The sequence below is a fragment of the Delphinus delphis genome, chromosome X (assembly GCF_949987515.2).
Source record: "Delphinus delphis chromosome X, mDelDel1.2, whole genome shotgun sequence".
Taxonomy (NCBI): domain Eukaryota; kingdom Metazoa; phylum Chordata; class Mammalia; order Artiodactyla; family Delphinidae; genus Delphinus; species Delphinus delphis.
This window is the reverse complement of record NC_082704.1, coordinates 88686285-88712042: the sequence shown is the minus strand read 5'-3', so window position 1 is coordinate 88712042 and position 25758 is coordinate 88686285. Positions and strand designations below refer to the sequence as shown.

Below are 25758 nucleotides of genomic sequence, written 5' to 3'. Positions count from 1 at the left end.
TCTGAAAGTCAAAGTCTTTACTATGACCCACAAAGCCCCATGGAATCTGCCTTACCTCCCTGGCCTCATTTCCCACTCCCGTTCCCCTTGCTCACTCCAGTTCAGTCTCAGTGGTCTTGCTGGTGTTCCTCACACATGCCAAGTGCACACCCACCTCACGTCCTTTGCACTTGCTATTGTCTCCAACTCCAGTTACCTGCATGGTTCAACCCCTCTCTTCCTTCAAGTCTTTGCTCAAATGTCATTTCCCTCGTAAGGCCTTCCCTGGCGGCCCTATTTAAAATGCAACATCATGGACCTAGAGATTATCTCTTTCTGAGAAAGACAAAGACAATACCAGAAAGACAAAGACAATACCAGAAAGAGAAAGACAATACCACATGATATCACTTATATGTGGAATCTAAAATATGACACAAATGAACTTGTCTACGAAACAGAAACAGACTCACAGACATAGAGAAGAGACTTGTGGTTGCCAAGGGGGAGGGGAGGAAGGGGGCTGGGGGAGGGATGGATTGGGAGTTTGGGATTAGCAGATGCAAACTATTATGTATAGAACGGATAAACAACAAGGTCCTACAGGGAACTATGTTCAATATCCTGTGATAAACTATATTGGAAAAGAATATAAAAAAGAATGTATATATATATAACTGGATCACTTTGCTGTACAGCAGAAATTAACACAACATTGTAAATCAACTATACTTCAATAAAATAATTTTTTTTTTAGTTGCAATATCCACCCCCAGCCCCAGCACTCCCTATCCCCCTTCTACGCTTGATTTTCTCTTTCCGTAGCACTTATCCCTTTCTAATATACTATCAAATGTTCCTCTTTACCCTTGTTCGCTGTCTGAATTTCCTCCCCTGGAATATAAAAACCTGTCTAAAAGAGGAAGCTGACACAAAGAAACCGGCACTCTCCACCCTAGAGGGGGACTAGCCTCTGTCACTCTACTCCCAGAAGTCAGCTGCATCTCTGCCTTTTCCAGGGTTTTCTGCATGAGCCAATAAATCCTCCTGTTTGTCTAAGGTGGTTCCAGGCAAGCTTCTATCATTTGCAACCACAAGAGTTCTAACACGTGAGCATTCTCTGCACAGACATATACAGAGCGAATTTTCCCTTTTACTAAGTAAAATCCTCTCTGCTTCATTTTCCGACCTCAGCTCATCCTGACTTGGTGATGCTTCTTGTTTCCACACTAGGAGACTTCCGTTGCGATATCATTTACAGTCATTTGAAATCTCTGTGTTCACCAACCTTGTGCAAAACAGGATACAGAGTGAGGCAGGGTGTACTGTCTCCCGCGTCCTGCCCCATCCCATCCAGCCCTTCGCTGATCCAGCTTTATAGCCACCATACCCCAAACACCTGACGTCGAGACACTCACATATTCGCCTGTGTTGTCCCACCTCCTCTCTCTGCCACATTACCGCTAATCCCACCCTGCTGGTCAGAAATCGATAACAAAGAATGAGGAAACCAAGGGGATTGTGACATATCAAGAACATCTTTGCAACCCACCAAAGTGTCCCAACCTACCGGTTGGGAGACAGCAGCTCAGAACGCGCCATATATGCTGTTCATTTTGCAAAACAGCCAGCCAGCCAAATGCAAAAGGATTCAAGGGGTTTGCAAGACTGTTTCTTGCAAGTGTAAAAGTCTGAATAAACACACATGATGTTATCATTGACCTACTTTGTAATTTCTTAGCCAGTAGGACTACACACTCACAAAACAGTTCTGTTAACAAGCCCTGTCGTTCTTCCACCCAATCATTCATTTAACAAACATGAATAGAATCCCCATTATCTGAGTCAGACATTCCCAGGTGCTGGGCCCTGAATGGGACTCCCAGTCTGGAACGAGAGACAGACACACAAGCAGACACACAACTACAGCGTGGTAAAGAAGTATGAGTCGCAGGATATTTTGTAAGTACTGTGGAGAAACATCTCATTTCGTTTTCAGGAGCCCAGAAGAACATCTTTTTTTTTTTTTTGCTTTTTTTGTTTTTCCCTCTTGGATCTTTTTTTTTTTTTTTTGTATAATTGCTTTACAATGGTGTGTTAGTTTCTGATTTATAACAGAAGAACATCTTAGTGGAGATAATGTCCAGGGATTCACCTTAAAGAATGAATGGAAGTTAATCCAAGAAAGGAGAGGAGGAACATTCTAAGAAAAGAGGCAGCATAAGCCAAGGCATGGCGACTACAAGCACTTTACTGCTGCAGGGGTATAAAGGAAGGCAGGGGTGGCAGAAGGAGAGGGGGTTGGGGGCATAGGGACGGGCATAAAGGGCTGAGAATATGGAGCTGCGCCTCCCAGCCGCCCTACAAGGAAGGACTTGATACCCCAGCTGTTGCTAGTACAGTGAGCAGACAGCCCTCAGCCCCTCAGGGTCTGCCTCAGCTGCAGAGAAGCACCTCACCCAAAATCACACTATTCTGGGGACAACCCACATACAATGACTGATTGAGGCAAAGGTAGAAAGGCCTGATCATCTCAGCCCAGCTTGGGACAACTTTGAAGGGTCATCTAGTTCTAGAGCCCCCTGTAGTATAGGCTAAAGCTGTCTTTGGACCTGCATTGCAGCTCGACATTTCCCTCTGCCCAGCCCTGCTTCCTTCGTCTCCTTTCCACAGGTGTTGATCTCAAGGGCTCTCCTTATAAACACCCTGCACGCTAAACTCAGTCTCAGCCTCAGTCTGCTTCTGAAGGGAAGCCAACCTGCGACACGGGCCATTAATGTCTATTTAGAAACTTGGACTTAGAGCTATGCTGGGGTTTTAAAGAAATATCACTTCCAGCACTACAGCATTATCACCATATGTGTTCACCTTCAGAAACGGTGCTGTCAGACACAAGAGTCTTTCACTTACCCCAGTAACCATGCCTAAGAGTGGCTACCTAAGAGAGGTCCCACTCTGTCCTCCAGTTTGCCCTGAAGGTGACCTGAGTGTGTCTGAGAAGATGGGAGTATCCCTTCTAGAGAACTTCACCCATGACCCAGCCACAGCCCATCCATCCATTCATTTATTCATTCAAGAAACCCGTCCTGAACCTATGCTAGGCACTGTGCTAACTTGGTCACTTCTTACCCTAGAGCTCATCTTTAAGATTATTTTAGAATTCTCAACTATGATCATTAAAAAATTAGATTGAAAGAAACTTTAGTCATAGGAACGCTGATGTGTATGGTTTGCCTTGAAATTCCTTAGCTGTTTTCTGAGTCCAGACTCTCTGAGGGCACCTTTGTTTGAGGTTTGCCTTCCCATATGGTGCTTGCAGTGAGAGACAAGGCCAGCCGGAGGGCTGGCAGAACTCTCTGCGGCTAAAGTTGCTATTGAGAACCCATAAATAGTCATTCTGGACTCCCTTTTTTTGTGCAATCAATTTATGAATTGTGGGATACAACGGGGAAATTCTTGGTTCCAAAAACAAACTCGAAATGCTGGCCCAGAGGTGGCATTCAGCTCAACATTTATGAAGCTCTTTGTGCAAAGCACTGTGTGAATACAAAGATAAGCAAGGCACATTCCAGCCCTTACCAAGCGTGTAGGCAGATGAGACAAGTCCATAAATGATGGGCACAATCAATAAAGGTACAAGATATGATAAAGGGAAGAAGAAAGGAGAGCGTGGGAGGATCTCGCACTTGGGCACCTGCAATGCACCAGGCATTTTATCTGTGTAATTCCCTTTAATGTTAACAGCAATCTTATGAGGTAGCCTTTTTTTTTCTTATTATTTTATTGATGAGAAAAACTGAAGAGTCTGTGTTCACACGGCTAGTAATTAAAAGAATACCAGCCTGCTTGACTCCAAAGTCCAAGCTCTCCCCTTACAACCTACCAGCTCCCATAGCACCGTAACAGAAATATGAAAAGAACATTGCTGGTGGCCTTTCAAGAGAGCAAGGGCTTCTGGGTTCAAAAGTCAGGAAAAACTACCTGGAATAGGTGATGTTAGGGAGAGGTCACGAAGTCTGGGTAGAGTTTTAACTAGCTGAGGATTATAGGGAAGGCGTTCTGGGTGGAGAGAATAGCGTGATCAAACGTCCCAATGTGTGGGAAAGGCCCAAGGACCTGCAGGGTGTGTTTCATCTCAGGTTGCCTAGGAAGCAGACTCTGGGATGGAGTTTAGCATTTCGGAAACGTATTAGGGAGTATCCTTGGGATCATCCCCTGTGGAGGAGACAAGGAAATATTAAGCAAAGGAAGGTGCTGGGCTGCAATATAGCCACACCAAACAAAAAGCCTGAGCCAATCTCATAGATTGGTCTGAAGCTGGAATAACTTTTCAGAGTTGCCTTGCCTTGAGACAAGGGGGATGGGTCTTGATAGCACCCTCTCCACACACACCTTTTTTTTTTTTTTTTTTGGCCGCACAGCGCAGCTTGTGGGATCTTAGTTCCCTGACCAGGGATTGAACCTGGGCCCCCAGCAGTGGAAGTGCGGAGGCTTAACCACTGGACCAGCAGGGAATCCCCACCCCTTCTGACCAGTCATTGGATGTAGCCTGTCCCTGGGAAGGGAATGTGAACCTTGGGTGAGGTGGGTGTCTTCATCTGAGAGCAGACTACACGGCAGCCATCATCCACGAACACTCCTGGCAGCTGGGGGAGTGGGTACCTCAGTCCCGAAGGGAAATTCTGTCTGGGTGGCCCACCACGAAATTCACTACAGGCTGCGTGTCCTGGGCAGTAAGCAGGCTGCTCTGGCAAAACACGAGAGTGCAAGACTAAGAAAAAATGTAGTTGGAAAGTTGAGAGGGGGTGGACGTTGAAGGCCAGACTTTGTGTTTTATAAAGAAGGAAAAAGAGTTACTGAGTTTTGCGTGAGGCAAGGTCATGGCTAGAAAATGCATTTGTCGTAATGCATGGGACATCTGAGAGTAGGGAGAACCTAGAGGAGAGCCAATGGGTTCTTCCATAGTCAAGGCGGAAGGTCAAGAGCAGAGGAACGACTGGGTGGCAGGAGTGAGGGGAAGGAGGGGATAGAGGTGGCAGAGGTGTTGAGGTTGCACAGACCTTGCATGCTAAGCACTTTCTACAAAAGGCCTATAAGACTGAAAAAGAGACAATACCTTACCATGGTTCAACCATTCCATGGAATACTAACCAGCTTTTCGATGTAAACTCCATGTAGGCAGGGACTGTTGTTGTTTTCCCAGCATCTAGAGCCATGTCTGGCAAATAGCAACTATTTGTATCCATCAGATTTTGCTGTGATCAGGCCGAGTTACAAAAATTCCAAAATCTCAGTGGCTCACAGCAACGAATGTTTATTTTTTGCTCATGGTTCTACAGTCAACTGCAGTAACTCTGTTCCGGGCTGTGGGCTGGGTTCAGATCTGCTCCATGCATCTTCCTGTGCCAGAGACCAGGCTGAAGGACATGGGAAACATGCTATTCTTTGAATGGAGGGCAGGAGCTCAAGAAGGCTAGCAGAACTTGCAATGCCTCTGAAAGCTTCTGCTAGGATCTGACACGCTGTCGATTCTACCATCCACATTCCAGCGGCCTAAGCAAGTTATATGAGCAAACTCCACATCAACGGGGCAGCGAAATATACTCTTCCCCTGAGGAGCTGGGGAAAGGAGAGTGAATATTTGCTGAACAACAATAAAATCAGTATTGAGCACAGTGGTGCTCAATAGATATTTGTTGAATGTATGAATAAATCCACGTGTGTTGATATGGAAAGATCCCTAACACAGCCCATTAAGTGAAAAAGGCAAGTTACAAAGCAATACATACACTACGATCCAATTTATAAACACACATACCAAAAATAAAACCATACACTGATATATGTACATATTTTTTCATAAATGCATAGAGAAGGGGCTGAAAGTAGATACAATAAACAGTTAACAGTGTAACTTCTGGAAAGGGGCGTAAGATTGGGTAGGAATAAAAGGGGACATTTGCTTTTTTATCATTTGAAAACTTTTTATGACAAGAAGGTATTTGTGCTTACTTTGTATGGTTTTTTTAAAACAATGTGAAAAAAGGAAGAAGAAAAAATAAGGCAAGGTCCATTGTGAAGCTCTTCACACAGTCTGGATTGGAAAAATGTCAAATGAGTAATTTGGAGGAAGGAAGTTAATGTCATAGTAAGAGTGACAAATTAATAACAAAATGTGCCCTCTTATAATTGTTCAGTTACTGCTCTGACATTTAAAAACATTACAACCTTTATGGTAAGTGCCTTTATCTGACTTATGAAATGATTATGAAATTACTTTGACAGTATCTTGCACTTAGGTTGTGTAAAAGGGAACATTTACTTAACCCATGCCATGTACATAGTAGATAGTCAGTGTTTGTTGTACTTCATAAGCAAAACTCCTAGCAAGTCTATTAATAGTTTAGCATTTCCAAACTACATAGGAATATCAAGTCTTCTTAATGAAGAGAAATAACCTCTAAATGGCATTCTTTATCTTGAAGATGCTGCAATAAGCTCTACTGTAAAATACATTGGACATTCAACGTTCCACTCCTTTCTCTAGAACCTCATGTCTTATCAGGGTAGTCACAGATATAAACTTTCCGAAAAACTGAATCACTTTATCAAGTAAGATCTTAGAACATCTTACCAGGGCTGTGATGGCTACTTTTCATAACTAACATCTCAGCAACCACGCAAAGGATCACTGTTCAGTGGCTGAGGTCTTAGAAAAAAGTAAGTAAATCAATCAGCCCCCAAACCCTCACTGACTTTCTATACAGTGCATCCAGGATCTTAGATGAGTGAAAGACATTTCAAAGAACAAATACCTACCCCATTCCTCCCTCAAGAGAAAACAACAAATAGGTAATTTTTAAATATGGTGTTTTTAGGTAAACTGTAAGGGTTTTTTTTTTAATTGCCACTAGTCACTTCTGTTCTGGATGTGATTTTCAAATGTGCGGGTTCAGAATTCAAATGTGTTAAATTATCCGAGGTTGAGCTCACCAGTTGGACTGGCTTGTGACAATCAGATTCACAGGAGGTTCACTTATAACCAGACCATGAGCTGATTCATGTACACTACCCTACCAAATACCTCCCAGAGAAGGAGTTTCACTTGCTATATGGACTCCCTTCCCAGAAAAGAAAGGCTAAATTAAGTTCAAATGAGTGGTTGACAGACACTGGATTCAAGAAGATGGAACTGTGTGGTTTAAATAAAGGTTATTGATTTGTGGGACCACGATAACCTCACTGTTAATAAAAATATCTGCCTGGCTGATTTTACACCTGGGTCGTTCTACTGGAACAAGCCTCTTCCTTGATGGTGCCAGGGAACCCTGAAAAACTATCCTCATCAACTCCTCATTAAGGATTTAGTTCCAATGTTGGCCTGTGGCTACTGGGGGTGTCCCCAACCGCCAACTGGTCTTCATTTCCAATTATGTTAGTGATGTTAGTTACTTTCTTTCAATCAGAAGTATTAGAAAGTTAAAACTCAAACTAGATTAGGTAAAAAAATGTAACTTATTTGCTCATCCCTGAACCAAATATGGTGGGCAAAGGGATAAAATATGCTCATTGTCTGGGCCTGGGTTTCTCACTCACCCCTAGGATGAATCCTACCCCCCAAAATCACAAGGACTGAGGGAGGACAGACTTTCTCCAGTGGAAAAGAAGAAAGACTGGATGTTAGGCAGGCAATTAATAATAATAATAATAACAATAAATGTCTACTACACCAACTTTGTGCCTGAGATTCTTGGCCATACTTCCCTCCCCAGCTCAGGGTCACTTTCAGTGGGTAGAGGAACATTGACACCAATCACAGGTACAATGATGAATTGTTGATTCCCTCTGGGAGGAAAAGCAAAAACACAAAAAGGGGACACTGGAACAGACTAAAGCCTGTAAATTAAGATTTACCTTTCTATTTGCCTTTCAGCCTATTTATGTTTCACCTAGTTCCCGTTATCCTAGAAGCTCAGTATCCGAAGACAACATGACAACTTAATATAACAAATACTAATTACGCAAGTCCTGTGTGCCTTGATTTAAAGATTACAATTTCAAATTTAAAATGTTGATGGGTCAACATAATTTATGCCTCGTGAAGATATTAGGAACTCGGAAGAACAGGCAAAGTTATGAGAATCAGGGAGTCTGGGTCATTATATGGGGGACCGACTCACAGCTAATATAATGAGCTGGTTCCCTCACTATTTGGGACTAGAATTTTGGCCTAGAAAAGAAGGAGCTCCGTAACTACAGTTACAAACTTGGTTCCAATCTAGGCTTTGCCACTTACTAGTAGTATAACCTATGACCAAGTTACTTAACAAATAATAAAAATCAACATTTCCTGAGCTCTGACTCAGTACCAAGCACTTTACATACATAATCTTTAGGCTTTGTAAGAACCCTGGAGGGTATGCATTACCAAATCCCTCAATTATCAAATGCTATCAACACTAAGACATCATCAATGTAATAGCCGCTTTATAGGGTGAAAAATGTAGGACGGCAGTTATAAGGTACACTTCAATTTCAAACATTAAAATAAGAAGTGAAAGATCACCCATGTTACTAGTCTCTCTTCTGAACAATGTAATTATCTTTCCTGTTCTTTCCTGTGTGTAAAAATATTTATTGGTTTCCTTTTTGACCTGCTCATTGTCAGTGTTTAGGAAAATATGGGAGAGTAAAAAATGAAAATAAAAGTCAACCAGAAAAAAAAAAAAGAAGTGAAAATAGAAGTCTCCTTAGAACACAAGAAAATGGAGTGTGATGCCATTTTACATATGAAAACACTGAGGCTTAGAGAGGTTATGTAACTTATCTGTTCAAAGTCACACAGCTTATTTCTGGACATGGAGTCACTTAAGACACTGTCCCTCCAATGTCACAGTTCCTTGGTTTCCTCATGTATAAAATAGGGATGGTATTAGGTACCTCCCAAGATTATCATGAAAATCAAATGGTATCTATGAAAACATAAGTGCCTAAGAGGTAATCGGTGCTTATTATTCTTTTTAACAACAAAAGAACCATAAGATGTACCAAGTGAATAGAAAAGAAGACATTAAGGAGGCTGGGGATTAACAAAATAGGAACCAGGCAAACTTTAAATTAAGGTAACTTTTGCTTTGGGCAGGACTTCTTTTAAATATCCTTCTGGCCAAGAGGTCAGTCCCAGAACATGGAAAATCCATGTTATAAATTTGGGTTTCAACTGGTTGAGTTGTATGTGCCAGGTACTACATTAAGGTTGCTCAAATAGCCAAGGACTTCCTTTGCCCAGACTCTCCCAAATTAAACAGTGAATTTTCTTCCAACTTAACTTGATAAAAATCAATTTCTTTATTAAAATGTTTAAACACAACTAAATGTAAAATCAAGAAAAGGACAAAGTCTGAGCCAAAGGTGGTATAAATTCTGAATCAACTGGGTGTTTTTTTTCCTCTATCCCTTAACTGTTTGCATTCCTAATCCTTTTGTTCTTTTATTCCCATGCTCCACTTTAAAGAGGAAATGCTCACCTACTTAATTCTATGCCAAAAGTCTTTCCTTAATACAAGATAAGGCCACTCAGCTGACTTAATCTTATTTGCTGTGGTTACTTTCCTTCTCAACCTTCTCCTAACTTGCCTTTATTATAGTTTTTATTGCTGTTTTCTTTTGGTTCATTTAAAGTGACTATTCTCCTTTAAAAGGGGCAGAAAATAAGCTTTTTCATTAGAAAAGCCATGCATTGCAGATTGCCAACCACATACTTTGTCTTTCAATACTCTGCTCACTCTCTGGCATGATGAAATTCGTAGGGCTTTCTTTATGGTGAGCATCTCTATTAGTTTCCTAGGGTGCCATAACAAATTATCACAAACTGAGTGGCTTACAACAATAGAAGGGTATTATCTCGCAGTTCCGGAGGCCAGAAGTCTGAAATCAAGGTGTCAGTAGGGCCATGCTCCACCTGAAGTTTCCAGGAAAGACTCCTTCCTTGCCTTTTCCAGCTTCTGGTGGCTGCTGGCATCCCTTGGCTTATGGCCCCATCACTCCAATCTCTGCCTCCATAGTCACATGGCCTTCCCCTACATTTTCCCACTCTGTTTCTCCTCTTATAATAAAGGCACTTGTCTTTGGATTTAGAACCCACCCAGTTAATCCAGAATGATCTCATCTTAAGATCCTTTACTTAACTATAACTGCAAAGACCCTTTTTCCAAATAAGATCACATTCAAGGAACCAGGGACCAGGACTCAGATGTATCTTTTGAGGAGCCACCACTCAGTCCACTATAACATCCAACTTGAAGAGGTATCACTTTTAATCTAATAACAACTTAAATCCTATAAATGTTTCCCCTTCTCCATTTTTTTCCCACTTTTCTATATTTTTGTTATGAGTATATATTCCCTGTATGATGGAATAAAAGAAGACATTTTAAGTGTATAATTCTTTAATGTCCCCTAGTTTCCAATATTTGAACATCACTCAAGTTTACAAAATTTCTTTACATTTATATCTCCTTAGATGCTCCCAGCAACTCTGGCTCACAGGCCTAACAAATATTACCACTTTCGAAATTCAGAAACTGAGGCTCAAAGACTTGTCCAAAATCTCCTGTCACTACAAGTTGGGGTTTCCTGAATCTTCATCTTTTCATTGCACATCACGTAACAAAAGGTGATTTTTAAAATTTTAAATATATACAGAACATGCTCATCTTGAGTATTAATCTTGATAGAAGTGAGAAACTCCGCTAGCATTTAATCTTTAGGACGTAATTAGCTTGCTCAGTGTGATGGCACCTAACACGTATTTGGAAACCATTTATTTGTGGTCATCTGGTCAAAATATAACCTCTGACCTCCAGTAGCTCATTCTTATATAGTTATCTATATAAATCCAGTACAGGAATGGTGATAGTCTGAGTGGTTTTCATGAGTGTCATCTTTCCTTCTGAAAATAGCAGTCCATTCAGGCTGCTATAACAAATTACGGTAGAACCATGGTGGTAAATAGACAGGCTCAGCCCAGTAGGAGGACTTCCCAAAGAGGGTCACTTTGCACAATGCACAAAAGATGTGCTTCTCCCTTTTAGAAGGACAAGGAGTGCTGGAAAGCTGGTATGAAGGAAGAAAATAACAACTATTATATTCCCATGAACTTTAGAGAAAACAATATACAATTGTCATGAGTAGTGTAACCTTTGGACTGCTCTGGAATGCAATATCCTTTCCAAGTGGGCAAACCCTTGATGGTGTTGATTTGGTTTTGTGTTTGCTTCGAATAATAAAAGGGAAGTGGGAGATTTCTGGTGGCGGGCAGCCAAGCCATTCATCTGAAGATTTGGTATGTGTGTATGTGTTCGCTTTGAATTATATAGTTATTCCCATTTAATCATTTATACCGACTTTAAAGAAGTAAACAGTACCTACGTGAAAAGTTAAATTTATCACGTGCTACATTCAGCAATTGCTTCAGAAGTTTCCCTTTTCAAAGAAAACAGTGATTTGTCTAATCTCAATCAAATCCAGCGTGCGTGGAACAGAAGATCACAGAGCCAGAGACGGCAAAAATAGCACCTGCTGGGTCTTTTGAGAGGTACATAAATTATGAGGGGGGGAAATTCTTCAGTAAATACGATGTAATGCACATCTCCATGTGCTATCTGTTCTATCGGCCTCTCTTGCTTTTCCTCTCTCTCTCTCTTTGTAGGCCAAAGGCTCTACGGACTTCCTTGTGGCCCCCATTTCAGCACTCTACACGTGCACAATGCCATACCCCAGGATCCTTTAAGAAGAAAAGATGACCTCCCAAACACTAGATGTTAGTTATTATCACAGCTTGCAACCTATAGGAATTTTCTATAATGAAGATAGGCGTGCAGAGCAGAAGTTCAGTTGCACTGGTTCCCTGGCTTGGGAAAGGTGTTGAGCAGACTGATCGCAACACTGACCCTTATAATGGACACTGGTGGTGCCTCGTCCAAATCCCCTTTTCTGGGCCAGTACACCCGTTCCCCCAGCTGCCGGGAATGGTGGTTGCTGAGAGCTCACAGCTGCCCCCTTCTCCAGAGAATTGCTCTTGGCCAAATGGAACCATCTGGCAAGGAAGATTACACCTTACCCCATCGCCCCCAGGCAGCCCAAAGCTCTGACTGACTGTCTGCAGGCAAAGTACAAAAGGCAGGACACTTGCCTCAAGGTGCAAAGTATTGTGTGGTGCAATCAAGCTGCAGAGCTTCCTGTGGGATCCAACCGAAGCTGGTGGTCACCTGAGACCACCTCTTTTCTTAACATTTTCCTCTGCTCCATCCTTCTCCCACACTCTTTCTTCTGAGAACACTCCCCTAATAAACCCCTCACCCACGATTCTCTGTCTCAGGTTCTGCTTCTCGAATCAGCAACCCAACAAGGATGATCTACCTCTGACCTCTGACCCAAGTCAGATTCTCCCTCTCCCTCACCCTTGTCGCCCATGAGCCACCAAATAAAACCTCTATCTCCTCAACATCTCAACATCTTGTCATTCTAAGCCCTCCTCAGTCACCACCCGAGTTTAGACTCTCGTGGCTTCTTAACCAACTTAGTATCATTGCTTCCTAACTGGTCTTCCTGACTCCAGGCTTGCTAGCTGCCTGCTGGAATCTTTCTGAATGACAAGTATATGATCATGTTACCTTATCCTCAAACACTCTCATAGGCTGCCTTATTCCTATCAGAGCAATAATAATTGCTACCCTTTATTATATACTAAGTGATTTACATTCATCTTCTTATCCTGTAAAGTAAAACTGCAACAAAGTTACAATCATCTTCTTTCACAGGTAAGAACATTGAGTCTCTGGACCGGTAAGGAATTCACCCAAGGTCACACAGCTAGTAAAGGGTTGATCTGGAAAGAATTCTAGCTGACTCCAAAACCATGCTCTTAGTCTCATCACTATATTACCTCTCAATAAACCCAGACTCAGCATTCTGGCTTTATAAAGCCCTCTGTGGACAGAACCCAAACTAATTTTTCAAATTTCTCTCTCCCAATTCATCACACTCCCCACCCAAGCTACATCAGGCAACCTGCCATTCCTTCAACATCCCTCTTTCCTATTCCTGCGGTTCTGCCTAGAAGGCCCTTTGCCCACACCTCCACCTGCCACACCCTTGTGGCAGACTGTACATTCTCTTTGACAATGTGACCTTGATCCTCTTCCCATTGAGAGGTGGGGCTCATGACCCCTTCCCTTGAATCTGGGCTGGCCCTAGTGACTTTCTCATTACCAACAGGATGTGGCAGAAGTAATGCTGCGTGACTTCCAAGGTTAGTGCGCGCAAGTTCTGCCTGAGGCCACCATGCTACAGAGGCCCTGTGCAGGCACTCCAGTGGCAGCCCAGCTGAGCGCCCAGCTGCGTTCCCACTGACAGCTGGCATTAATGCCAGCCCCGTGAGTGTGCCATGTTGAATGTCCAGCCACTCGAGCCTCCAGATGACTGCAGCCCCAGTCGCATCTGATCGTAACCTCTTAAGAGACCCCAAGCAAGAACTGCTCATCTGAGACCTTCCTGAATTCCTGAACGTGAGATTTTTTAACAGAGTAAAATGATTGTTTAATGCCACTAAGTTTTGGCGTAAATTGTTACACAACCATAGTAACGATGATAGCCCTACAATCTTTCAGGGCCCTAATTAAATGCCAATTCCTGTAGTCAGATTCCCTAGTCAGATTTAATTTCTACCTTCCTGAAACTCTCAGAACAACTAGCTTCTCCAATATGTCACTTATTCCAGTTGGCCTCATATTAAAGTTGTGTGTTTGCTTTTTCCCCCTAATCCACATATCTTGAGTGTAGGAAGAGTGCAGTATTGATATTCATTAATCTTTATATTCCATAACTACTAGCCCTGTGGCTGGTATCAAGTAGATACTTAATAAATGTTTGTTGTCCTGAACTAAACTGAGGCAATGAGGAATATCTTATTCTCCACCGACAGGAGAGAGTTATAAATCTCTTGGCCTGATGGAACTACCGTCTTTTGCTACATTTCAGACCCAAAGAGAAGAGTAAAACTTGCCAATAAAAGAGTAAAAAGCCCACATTAAATAAGAGAGATGGTATTGTGTTGTATCATTGAAGAGTATGGGTCCTGCCAGCCTGGGTCAGAATGTGAGCTCCACCACTTCCTAGCTACATGATCGTGGTAAGCTACTTCTCATCTCGGAATTTCAGTTATCCCCTCTATAAAATGGATTGATAGTGCCCACCAACTAGAGTTCTCCTGAGGAGAAAATGAGATAATTTCTGTAAAGCATTTAATTTGAAGCTTCAATAATAAGCCTTCAATAAATGGTAGCTATTAATATTATAGGTGGCGAGTATACATTAAAATTCCTGAGATGACATCCATTTCACAGTTTCATTCTTTTCTACACAATGATTTGTCACATAAATCACTAAAAGCTATTTGTAAGGCTCCTTTTAAATATATTCACAGGCCATAAATAACGCCTTGCCAGACCACTTGTCCTGATTTTTGTTTGAAAAAATATGGTCACCATATCCATAGACCAGAGGACCAAAATCTCCTGCCTTTGATGGGTCACCCCCTGTGCTGTGTGTACCATGAGGGACCAAGCCTTAGTCACTTCCACATGCCAGCAGTGTTCAGAGGAAGGAGAGTATCTTAAGCTGGATTTGATTGCCAGCTTCTGACTCAGGTTGTTGTAGCTTGAACTGTAGATAATGCTTTCTAGAGACACTAAATGAGGCAAGACTCCGAAAGTGCCATTGGGAAACAAAATGTGGACATTACTAAGTGACGCACAATTCCAGAGCTCACCATTTACACTGTTGAATTCCAGGGGGCGCCATTCACATAGGGTATAATGTAATAGTGTCTTTTGGAGTTGTGTAACAACATGGCAGCCTAGATCTTGGAGTGTGTGCCTTTACCTAATCTGCCTTCCCTACTGCAAAAGAAAAAAAAAAAGCTAAAAGCACACTCCACCCCAATTTGCATCTGTAAGTTCTCTCAAGTGTGGGTACCAAGAAGTACTTTATTCTGGAAGAGAGGATAAGTAATTTATGCAATAATTATTTTACAAGATGTGAAGACATACTCTCAAACTATTACCTAACATGAAAGGCTCAAGACAGATCTGGCTTTTTCATTTTTTCCAAAGCAGAGAAAATTCTGTCCGCATAAACTTTTCTTAAACAAATGTTCCAATTTTCTTTTCTCAAGAAAGCACCCCTTCTTCCACCAAAACAAATAAGCCAATAAAGTTGTTCACAACCCTACTCATTATACAACAACAACCTTTATGAACAGGACAACAGTGGGGAATATAATGAAAGAGGATCATTTGAAACTTACCCCAAAATGATTTTAAACATAATGAGGGTTTAAAAAAAATAATCCTTGGGAATTCCCTGGCAATACAGTAGTTAGGACTCGGTGCTTTCACTGCCGTGGCCTGGGTTCAATGCCAGGTCAGGGAACTAAGATCCCACGAGCTGTGCAGTGCAGCCAAAATCATCATCATCATCATCATCATCCTTGGCTTTGTTCTATAATGTGTGCATTTTGTATTATATGTGGGGATTCCTTTGGGTGTCTTAGATAATACAAAGCCAATGCTGAACCGTAAAGCTGGACTACACTCAAATAAACCCAGAGGCAATGTGTTCACGGTATGGAATCTTCTAGCACTGAGGGTCTTGGAAGATCTTGCTTAAGTCCATTCTAACCCCCTGTGCTCCAGCGCCTCCATTTCCTTTTACGTTGTCCTCAGTGGAAATGGGAAAACTCCCCACCATTGAAACCCCTTGTCATATAGGCAGTCAGTCCTTCCTCTTGAACACAGGTTATGGGGTTCCCAAACATTTACCAGCAGAGAAAACCCTGACACCCGCGTGCTCTGGCTTTCTTTTATTGGCTGTCTATGCCAGCCCCTGAATGAACTGAGAGATCAAGGCAGTGAGAGGGGAGTACGGGTCTTCGTTAGTGTAAAAGAATTGGAATAGGAGAACGTGAAGAACTGGTGAAAAGTGGGGCTGTTGTTCTCCAGTGTTGAAACCTTTCCTCAAAGTTAAGGAGAGCTCTCCGATAATAATAACCACAATTCCTACTACCTTTTCAGTACTCTTTACAGAACCCCTACCAGGGACCAAACACACTGAATCTTCATAATAACTTTGCAAGATAGGTATTATTATTACTGTTTTACTGAAAATGAAACCAAGACTCAGAAAGATAAGGGCATAGAGTTAGAAGGCAGCAGAGCTGGGATTGGATCTCAAGTGTGCTGACCTGAAAGCCCACAGCAGGCTGCCTCTGGCTTATGCAAACCACACTGCCGCTTAAACCATCTACCCCCTAAAAGCACTAGTCAAATTTGGGCTCAGAAACAGAATCTCCCTATGAGTCCCAGATATTTTCCTCACAACTAGGTAGTCTGAGCTTTGTCAAGGTTTAAAAACTGGAGACCTTATAACTTGTTATGTCCTAAAGTATCCTAACCCTTCCTACCCAGTCCCTTTGGCCATGGCCCTCCCCACCATCTACGTGGCAAGTGGAAGAGCCATGGGGTCACTGGTCACATGGCTGTTGAGATGGAAACAACTTTTTAAGCAGACAGTTGTCCCAGTTCCTCTGGAAACAAACACATTTTTAAAAGTAGCGGTACACTGCTCCAAATATACTGTCACCCAAGTAAGATACAGCATATAATCAATCTTTCACTAATACTTGATGAGCAATTAAGATGATACAATTTTCCCTAACACTTCCTTACATTGCTAGGATGGATCTAAATTGGTACAACCTCTATGGAAGCAATTGAACAATATCTATGAAATTTATAAAAATTACGCATGCGCCAAGAGATCACATGTTATATGACTTTATTTATTTGAAATGTCCAGAATGGCAAATCCGTACAGACAGAAAACAGAGTGGTTGGTTGTCAGGGGCTGAGAGAAATGATGGCTTACTGGGTATAGTCTTATTTTGGGGGTGATGGAAAAAAATTTAGAAGTGAATAGAGGCATTGTGTGCCAATTGTGAATACGCTAAATGTCACTGAATTGTATACTTTAAAATGACTAATTTTACGTTATGTGAATTTCACCTTAATAAAAAAAAATGTGATTTAACGACAACAAAAAGATTACATGTGCACATACCATTTGTCTCAGACTAGGCTCCCCAGAAACAGGGGCTGAAACAGGGATTCTTGTACAGATGACTTACTGAGGGAATGTTCTCAGGAGAAACCTGCAGGGGAGTAAGGGAAGCAAGATGGCAAAGGAAGGAGATAGGGCGAGATGTGGCATAAGCCTCATCCCACAGCCTCATCCCACAAGGAACTCCTGAGTGAAGACTGCACCACAGAGGCTGTTCTGCACAGGCTAGCCTGTGACACCCGCACATCTGTAAGTCATTAGCCAGGGGCTATCCCCAGAAGGCCGTGTAACTTCCAAGACATCTGCGGGCCAGGCAGCAACTGTCAGTCAACAGCAGTTCCCCAGAAAAGAAAGTAGATGTGAGGGACTTCCTTGGTGGTCCAGTGGTTAAGACTCTGCGCTTCCACTTTAGGGGGCATGGGTTCCATTCCTGGTCGGGGAACTAAGATCCCGAGATCCTGCATGACACCAGTCCCATAAAAGAGGTCAGGGCCAGGCACGAATAACACCTGCCAGCATTTGACCCGGTAATTCCATATCTAGTAATTTATCCTCAGATGCATTTGCACACAGGCAAATTTATTCATTGCCACATTGTTTATAATAGGAAAAGACCCACCAGTAAGTGACTAGTTAATTACATTCTGGTACATCCATACAATGGAATATTAAATGGATATGGAAAAAAATAAGAATAAGGAAACTCTCCATGTATGAATATGGAATGACTTTAAATATATATTTTTATCTACAAATAGCAAGGTACAGAATACAATATGTATAGAATGCTATTATATATGTTTTCTTTAAGAATATATATATGTGTTTGTTTCTGTATGCTCCAGTTGTCTGGAAGGATAGACAAGAAACTGGAAACACTGTGGTTGAAAGACAGATTGGGAGGGACAGTTTTCAGTTTATATCACTCTGTGCCTTGTGAATTTTACACTATATGAATATATTACCCATTCCAATGAAATGAATGAAGATGGATGGTAGGTAGATAGGTAGATAAATTGATTTGCTCTGAGACTCAGCCAGAAGTTTCTGCCACTCCTTTGACCACCAAAACAAGCAGAACCAAGGGACATTTTAAAATTCAATTGTTGGGACTTCCCTGGTGGTCAAGTGGTTAAGACTCCAAACTTCTAGTACAGTGGGTGCGGGTTCAATCAAGATCCCACATGCCATGTGGTGCAGCCAAAAAGAGAAAAAAAAAAGAATATTAAATAAATAAAACTCAATTGTTTTCCTGTCCAGACGTAATTTCCTTCCTGATGATTGCTGATGTATTCCCTGCACTAGTGTGTAATTTCTGGTTTAACGAGTAGCCTCTTATTTTCCAGTACGATATTTCAGATCCTCCACCCATCCCTATTATTCATACCTCCCCAAGGAAGTTTGATTTCTTTATCAAGATGAAGTCAATTAACTATTGCAACTGCAACAAGTTCTCTTTCTGAATTCTGAGCCAAGCTAGAGTCTGAAGCTATAACTGAAAAATTTTATAATTGAAAACTGTATTAATCAGAGTGTTAATTTTATGAATCAGTTCCTAATAGATATCTAAAGACAGAATGGCTCTGTGGCTAAATAAATTTAAGCTAAATTTATTTAGATTTCTGTACTGCAGGACTTATCAGAGCCTTTAATATTACAAGGTGCATTTTCAGTCTCCTAAGATGCAAGATTCTCTCTAAAACTATTTGACTGCAGAATTGGAGAAGGGCTCAGTTGGGCTGTTCTTGTTTGGACTCTCTCAATGACTGAAATCATCTAAAGGCTCACTGAGCTGGTCATGCAAAATGACTCACTCATACATCTGGCAGTTTGGTTGTTGGTTGGGAGTTCAGTTGGGCTGTCGGCTGGAGCACCTCCACGTGGCCTCAACAGCATGAGGGTCTCAGAGTGGTTGGATTTCTTACGTGGCACCTGGGGTCCCCCACAGCAAGTGCCCCAAGGGAACCAGGCAGACATTGCATTGCCTCAAAAGTTATGTAAATCATTTTGCTGGTTCTGTTGGTTACAAATGAGTCTCTAACGTCAGTACAGATTCAGGGGGAGAGGCCATAGAACCCACGTGGGAAGGGTGCCAAACGATTTGCGGACATATTTTAAAACTGTCACAATTCATTATTGCTTTGATTGTACAGATGGGACCCCAAAAATGTATCTGACCAAAAACAATTGACCCATGCTGCTGAAAAGACAAAATGGTAGTATACGTATTTCAGCCTCAAATACAGGGTTTCCTTAAGTTCTTGGAGGATGCTGTATAAACATGTATTGCCATTTAATCAAAGGCAAAGCTGGTTTCTGCATGAACCTGCTCTGGACCGTGAATCATGTCTATTTGTCATAGAATCATGCCATGTGTTAACCGCATGTTTCACTGACTCATTATTTTAAATTGACAAATAAGACAGGTTGCAAAATTAATTACAGTGTATAAGAAAGAAAGAGCTGTCAAGTGTTCTATGTCAGTCTATTTTATAATCATACCATTTATGGCAACTATGAAGAAAGGATAGCATTTCTGATCAATAAATTTCACCATGTTTATGAGTACTGAACTTGCATCCTTTTTGAAACTAAAATTTGAGGGGATGAAATAATGCTCTATGGTTTACTTTGACAAATACAATATGAATACCCATTAATCTTTAGTATAGGAATTTTGAGTTCTCTGTTTAGACTATCATTATTACTTCAATCTTTCAATGGTATTTGTCTATGGAATTGAAGTTGAACATCTAGATAAAAGAAAATGCTGACTGCCTCTACCATCTGACTAAAGGAAGAAAATACCAGAAGGATTTTATTTCATCAGGACAATGAATCAAAATTGAGGACCCCCACTTAAGCATATTATGGTGGTAAAATACCCCGTCAGCAAGTCTGAGGATTATGTAAGCACTACAAGTAACTTCTCCCCAGTCCAATAAAATGACATTAGCAGCAAAAGCTCAGAGCATGTGAGTAATGCATAATTAACACATTTTGAAAACCATGTGACTAAGGCGAGTAAATCTTTCACAATCTCTTGATACATGGAAGATTTTATATATTCAGTGAAGAGAGGTGAGCAAAACAGGCTGACTGAAGAAGAGGTTTGAAAAAGGAAGGTATGGGTCTTTGTCCCAGATCCTTTGTGCGTTTGGTTAAGCAAATTGGTCAAGGAGACAGGGGGCAAAAGTGTTTCTCTCCCCTCCAGCCACGCTGGAGGAATAACAACACCTTTCACGGATCAACACTGAGCAGTCAGCTGGGGCAGGAGAGCACATCTTCATTGGCAGGTCACAGCATAAAAATCAGGGGGCAGGACCAATGGGAGACGGCTAAGGATTGGAGGGAGGGATGGTTTGTTCAGAAAAGCCAGAATTATGAGAAAAACTGCAGAAACACTGGGCTTTGCCTTCCCAATCACAGGCCGGTGTGCAAGGGGCTCTTGTCACTTGACTAAGAGTCGTCCAGCTCCCCAACCTTGCACGTTTTCCTTGCTACTGATGAGTCTACCGGGGACTCTCTCTGGACCTTGATAAAGAGTCAGCATATCTTAAAACTGGAAAAGACCCTAGAGATCTTTTGGTTCAGCCATTTTTGCTTGAGAATTGTGGTTAATTTCCTATGGAACTTCTGAGAACCACCTGCCCCCATCCAGTGCTTCGTGCCCGTAGACCCTCACTTCCCCAGCTTCCCCATGTCGTGTAAGTCCTCAGGCCCTTGGTTTCCCGCAACCCATAGAGTGGCTCTGTTTTCCTCACCAAATCCCGTCTTCCTGACAAAGTTTGCTTGTATTGAGAGATGTTCGAACTCTCTCCCTGCATAGAAAGAGCCAAGATTGTTACTCCAAAGCAGGAGTTCTGGGAGCAGGAAGTCCCAGAGTGTAAGTGCAGTGATGCTTGGCACAGAAATCACAAACACACTGGATCAAGGGATGCCCAAAAGACATGTATTTGCTGTACCTGTTGATCGCTAGTATCAGAAACCCATTGGAGCTAGCTTAAGCAAAAAATATATATAAGGGAGGGGTAGAAGGATACTGAGGTGTGTCCTGGAATTAAAGGAAGAGTTAGACAGTCAGACTTTAGGAAAGGCAGAGAACAGGGCTTGAGGAAAATGGGGAACTCATGAATTCTTCTCTCTTCATCTTTTTTGCTTGTCTCTGCATTTCTGCTTTGTTCTTCCCTTTCACTTCAGAAAGGTTTTCTCTGTCTCCCAAGCAAATAGAAGCAACGATTCTAGATTGGTTTCTCCAGAAGAAGCAGCTGGAGATAGAAAGAAGGCCATCCTCCTGTACCAAACCTCTACAGTGGTCAAGTTCACAAAAATTTGAATGCAGTCTGTGTACACAGAGGCTGGAGCCTCAGCCTGGAAAGAAGGCATGGCTGAGGACCCGGTAAGAGAGAAGGTGAGCTGGTGCAGAATCACATTTCAAGAGGTACCACAGGTGCTGTGTGGAAGTGGTGGTTTCATTTTCCACAGACAGTGGTTCTTCAATAGTATATGGAATGACAAACCTAGGAAACAGAGGGTGTGGGTGCTACCTGTATTCAATTTCCTGCTTGCTAAAGGGATGCCAAGTTGAGGCAATTGCCAAACCACTCAACAAAGTCAGGATGTAAGTGAAAACAAAACAAAGGAAAAGGAAAGGAAAGGAAAAGACACTCCAAATGAATGTGCAAACAAAAATTCTAGAGCACATGAAGAAATTTCACGCTACAGAAAAAAACTTCTAACAAAATAATCTGATATGAATCCAATACAGGTGAAGTCAATGTTGCAGAACAGAAAAAAGTACTTAAAAATAATTATGTTTGGGATGTTCCAGGAGATCAGTGAAGGCATAACACTCATTCAAAGAAGGCAGGCCCCTTTCCCCCTCCCTGGGCTTCTGACCACAAGCATCTGGCCACTCAGCACTGCCCCACCCCCTCAGACCCCACTCCCCTCTCCCTTAAGGCCACAAGGCCCATTCAGTGCGCCCACGGTTGTTCCTTCGCTCCTGGGGTCTCTGCTTGGGTGTGACCTCAGGAAGCCCGACCCCCTTGTCCCCTCCAGGTTCTGGGCTCAGTGACTGCTCTCCACTGTGCTCCAGATGCCACTCTCATCTGGTAGATTCCTCCTTGTGGAAGGCCTGTTCTGTTCTCCCACCATATGAGTGCTTTTTTTTTTTTTAATTAATAGACTATTTTAGAGCAGTTTTAGGTTTACAGAAAAACTGATCAGAAAGTACAGAGAGTTCCCAAATGTCCCCTCTTCCCCACCAACCCAGTTTCCTCTATTATTTACATCATGTATTAGTGTGGTACGTTTGTTACAATTGATGAATGAAGATGGATACATTATTATTAACTAAAGTCCATAGTTTACATTACAGTGGTTCACTCTTGGTGGCCGTATATCCTATGGGTTTTGACAAATGTATAATAACATGTATCCACCATTACTGTATCATACAGGACACTTTTGCTGCCCCCCAAAAATCCTCTGTGTTCTACCTGTTCATCCCTCTCTCCGTCCTAACCCCTAGCAACCACCAATCTTTTCACTGTCTCCATAATTTTACCTTTTCTAGAAGATCATATAGTTGAAATCACACAGTATGTAGTCTTTTCCGGTTGGCTTCTTTCACTTAGCAGCATTCGTTTAAGTTTTCTCCATGTTTTATCATGGCTTGATAGCTCATTTCTTTTTAGCACTGAATAATATTCTATTGTCTGGATGTACCACAGTTTATCCATTCACCTACTGAAGGACATCTTGATTGCTTCCAAAATTTGGTAATTATGAACAAAGCTGCTATAAACATCCACGTGCAGGCTTTTGTGTGGAGTTAAGTTTTCAGCTCCTTTGGGTAAATACCAAGGAACAGGATTACAGGATCTTATGGTAAGAGTATGTTTAGTTTTGTAAGAAACTGTCTTCCAAAGTGTCTGTACCATTTTAAATTCCCACCAGCAACGAATGAGAGTTCCTGTTGCTCCACATCCTTGTCAGCATTTGAGCTTGTCAGTGTTCCAGATTTGGCCATTCTAATAGATGTGTAGTGGTAACTCGTTTTCCTTTGCATTTCTCTAATGAAATATGATGTGGAGCATCTTTCCATGTGCTTATTTGCCATCTGTATATCTTCTTTGGTGAGGTGTCTGTTCAGATCTCTTGCTCATTTTTTAATTGGGTTGTTTACTTTCTTATTGTTGAGTTTTCAGTAAGTGCTCTTTTTTAATGACTGCTTTTCAAAGAGCCACCTCGCTGTTGCTGAGATGTTGTACAAACCTTGAGTTGGGATTTTGCCTCTCTTTCCTGACCCTCACGAGAGCTTTTTGATCTGTGGACATGGACCGTGGGAGTGCATGGGCCATCATTGGTACGCATGCTTCAGGGCCCAGGTGCTAACTAGAGCTGTGATCAGTGCATCTGGCCCATCCTGCCTGCGAGAGATCATTTGCAGTCCCTGCACTTGTGACAAAGACACCAAATGGTAAAAACTGCCAAGAGTGTTTGTAGTCATGTCAGGACCCAACAGGATCCAGTTCACCTCTCTCCCAGGCCCTCTGAATCTCACATTTTTAAAGAAATCTGGGCAAGAGGAGGTTGGGAGAGCAGAAGAGCATTGAGATCCTAAGCTGGCTGCAGCAACTGTTCTGTTGACCCAGAAAGTGAGCGCTGCCCAGAGTACTACCCAGAGCTGGTGAAGAGTTCACAGGATGGAGTGGCAGGTCTTCAACCTGGAAACAAGGTTGGAAAGAATCATAGAAAAGACCATACACGAGACTTGATTATCGTGGGGGATGAGCATGATGAATCTCATTCTTCCACCAACTGATTTGGACTTGAAATATATGATGAGCTTCTTCAAATGGTGCTTCTCTGACCACAAAGTACAGAAGATTTTACATTAACCCGAGAACCCTGCAGTTACAACAAACATCAGAATCTGACAACGACTCTACTAAAGAAAAGAGGGGGAAAAAATCACCAAAGAAGAAGAAGAAGCTGCAGGAAGGTAGTGAGAAGGGAAGAAAGAAAAAGGATGACACTTTCAACAGGGAAAAGAACAGAGCTCAGCTTTTCCCAAAGGAGCTTCACAGCTCTCAACGCTGGTAAGGAGAAGAAGAAGAAGAAGAAATGTTCTTGAGGCTCGAAGTGATAAAGAGATGTTAAAGAAATTTCAGAATGAGAAATCGGCCCGGGAAAAACAGGCCTGAGGATCATAAGCCTGTGAGAATGGGGTAGCATCCCTCGCTTTCAATCTTCTGCTTGGCTCCTGAGAGCAGTTTGCTCTAGGAGGTCACTGTTACTATCTCTCTGACTGATTTGGACTTGAAGCAGCTGCTCAGTGAGTCTCCAGAAGGAAGCCCCTTCTGTGATATGGGTGATGAAAGAGATTCCCACAGGGTGGTATTGGACAGGGAATTCACAGTTTTCTTTTCTCCGCAAAGGCCTGCCAGTGGCCGTGGAGGAGTGCCTTGAGGAGTTGCTCCAGCCTGCCAGGACTGCTGAGGGACAGTGCAAAAGGAAGCTCTTCACCCAGGATATCCATGAGATCCTCCTGGGCACGGAGGTAGAAACCTGGAAGCTGAACAGCCAGGTCAGTTCTGAGGAGCGTGGCCATGTGACTTCATCCCTGCTCTGCAGCAAGGACATCCTGGTCACACTTGCCCCAAAACTTCATCTCTGTGTGTTGGGGGCAGGGGGTGCATCTGAAGGCACCTCTACAGAAACTTAAAGAAGCTATTGGCAGGGCAATGCCAGAGCAGATGGCCCAGTACCAGGATGAATTCCCGGTACACCACAAGCAAAGACTGCAGAGATGCTGGAAGAGGAAAAAGACGAGGAGCAGAGTGAACAGATTTGTTCTGGTAACGAAGAAGGAAAGGGGAGCAGAGCCCAGAAGACATGTCAATGGAATGCTGGAATCAAGAAGGTGCTCTTTCAGGTGGTAAAGATGGAACCAGAGGGCTATGGTCTGGAAAGGAATGAGAGCCAGTCTAGGGAGGACTGCATGGAAGCTCTTCTAGATGCTGAAACGCAAACTCTCTGGCCCTAAAGCTGAGTGCACACCAGGTCTCTGTGTAAGGAGAGCAGACCACACCATGGGTCCCTGACATCCCTCCTGACCGAGAAGAAAGTCATGGCTCCTTCAAAGTCAAGGTGAAGGAAACATAGACTAAGCCTCCTAAAAAGGTTCTCATCTGATTACCCCGAATGGGCAACCCCATTGCTTTGTATAAAAGTCACGGGTCTTCAATGTACAAAAGTAAAAAGGGAAATTTCCAAAGCCCAATTCTCTGGACCATCACTGTCTAGAGCTCTGTAATCACCCCCTCAATTTTCTGGCTGAATGGACAGTGGCACTGGAGCAGTCTGAGGAGAAAAACCCCAAGAGTTCTGGCTACAAAGAGCTCTCTTGCCAGGCGCCCCTCAGCAGAGCTTTCCAGAAGAACAGAGGTCTCAATGGCAGTACCACAGAACCCGGACCCAAGTCAATCTTGTATGCAGTCACCGAACAGCACAAAGCTTCACTCCCACACCTCACCTAGTTCCACTTGACAACAACCTCCCCAAATCTTCCTCCTTCAGCACCTATTCCTCCAT

The 25758-nt window shown here is 42.5% G+C and overlaps 1 pseudogene; it reads left to right on the top strand.

Moving 5' to 3' along the window:
- Window positions 1-23669: 23669 nt before the first annotated feature.
- On the top strand, window positions 23670-25480 carry LOC132418215 (ubinuclein-1 pseudogene; annotated as a pseudogene).
- The last annotated feature ends 278 nt before the right edge of the window (window positions 25481-25758 follow it).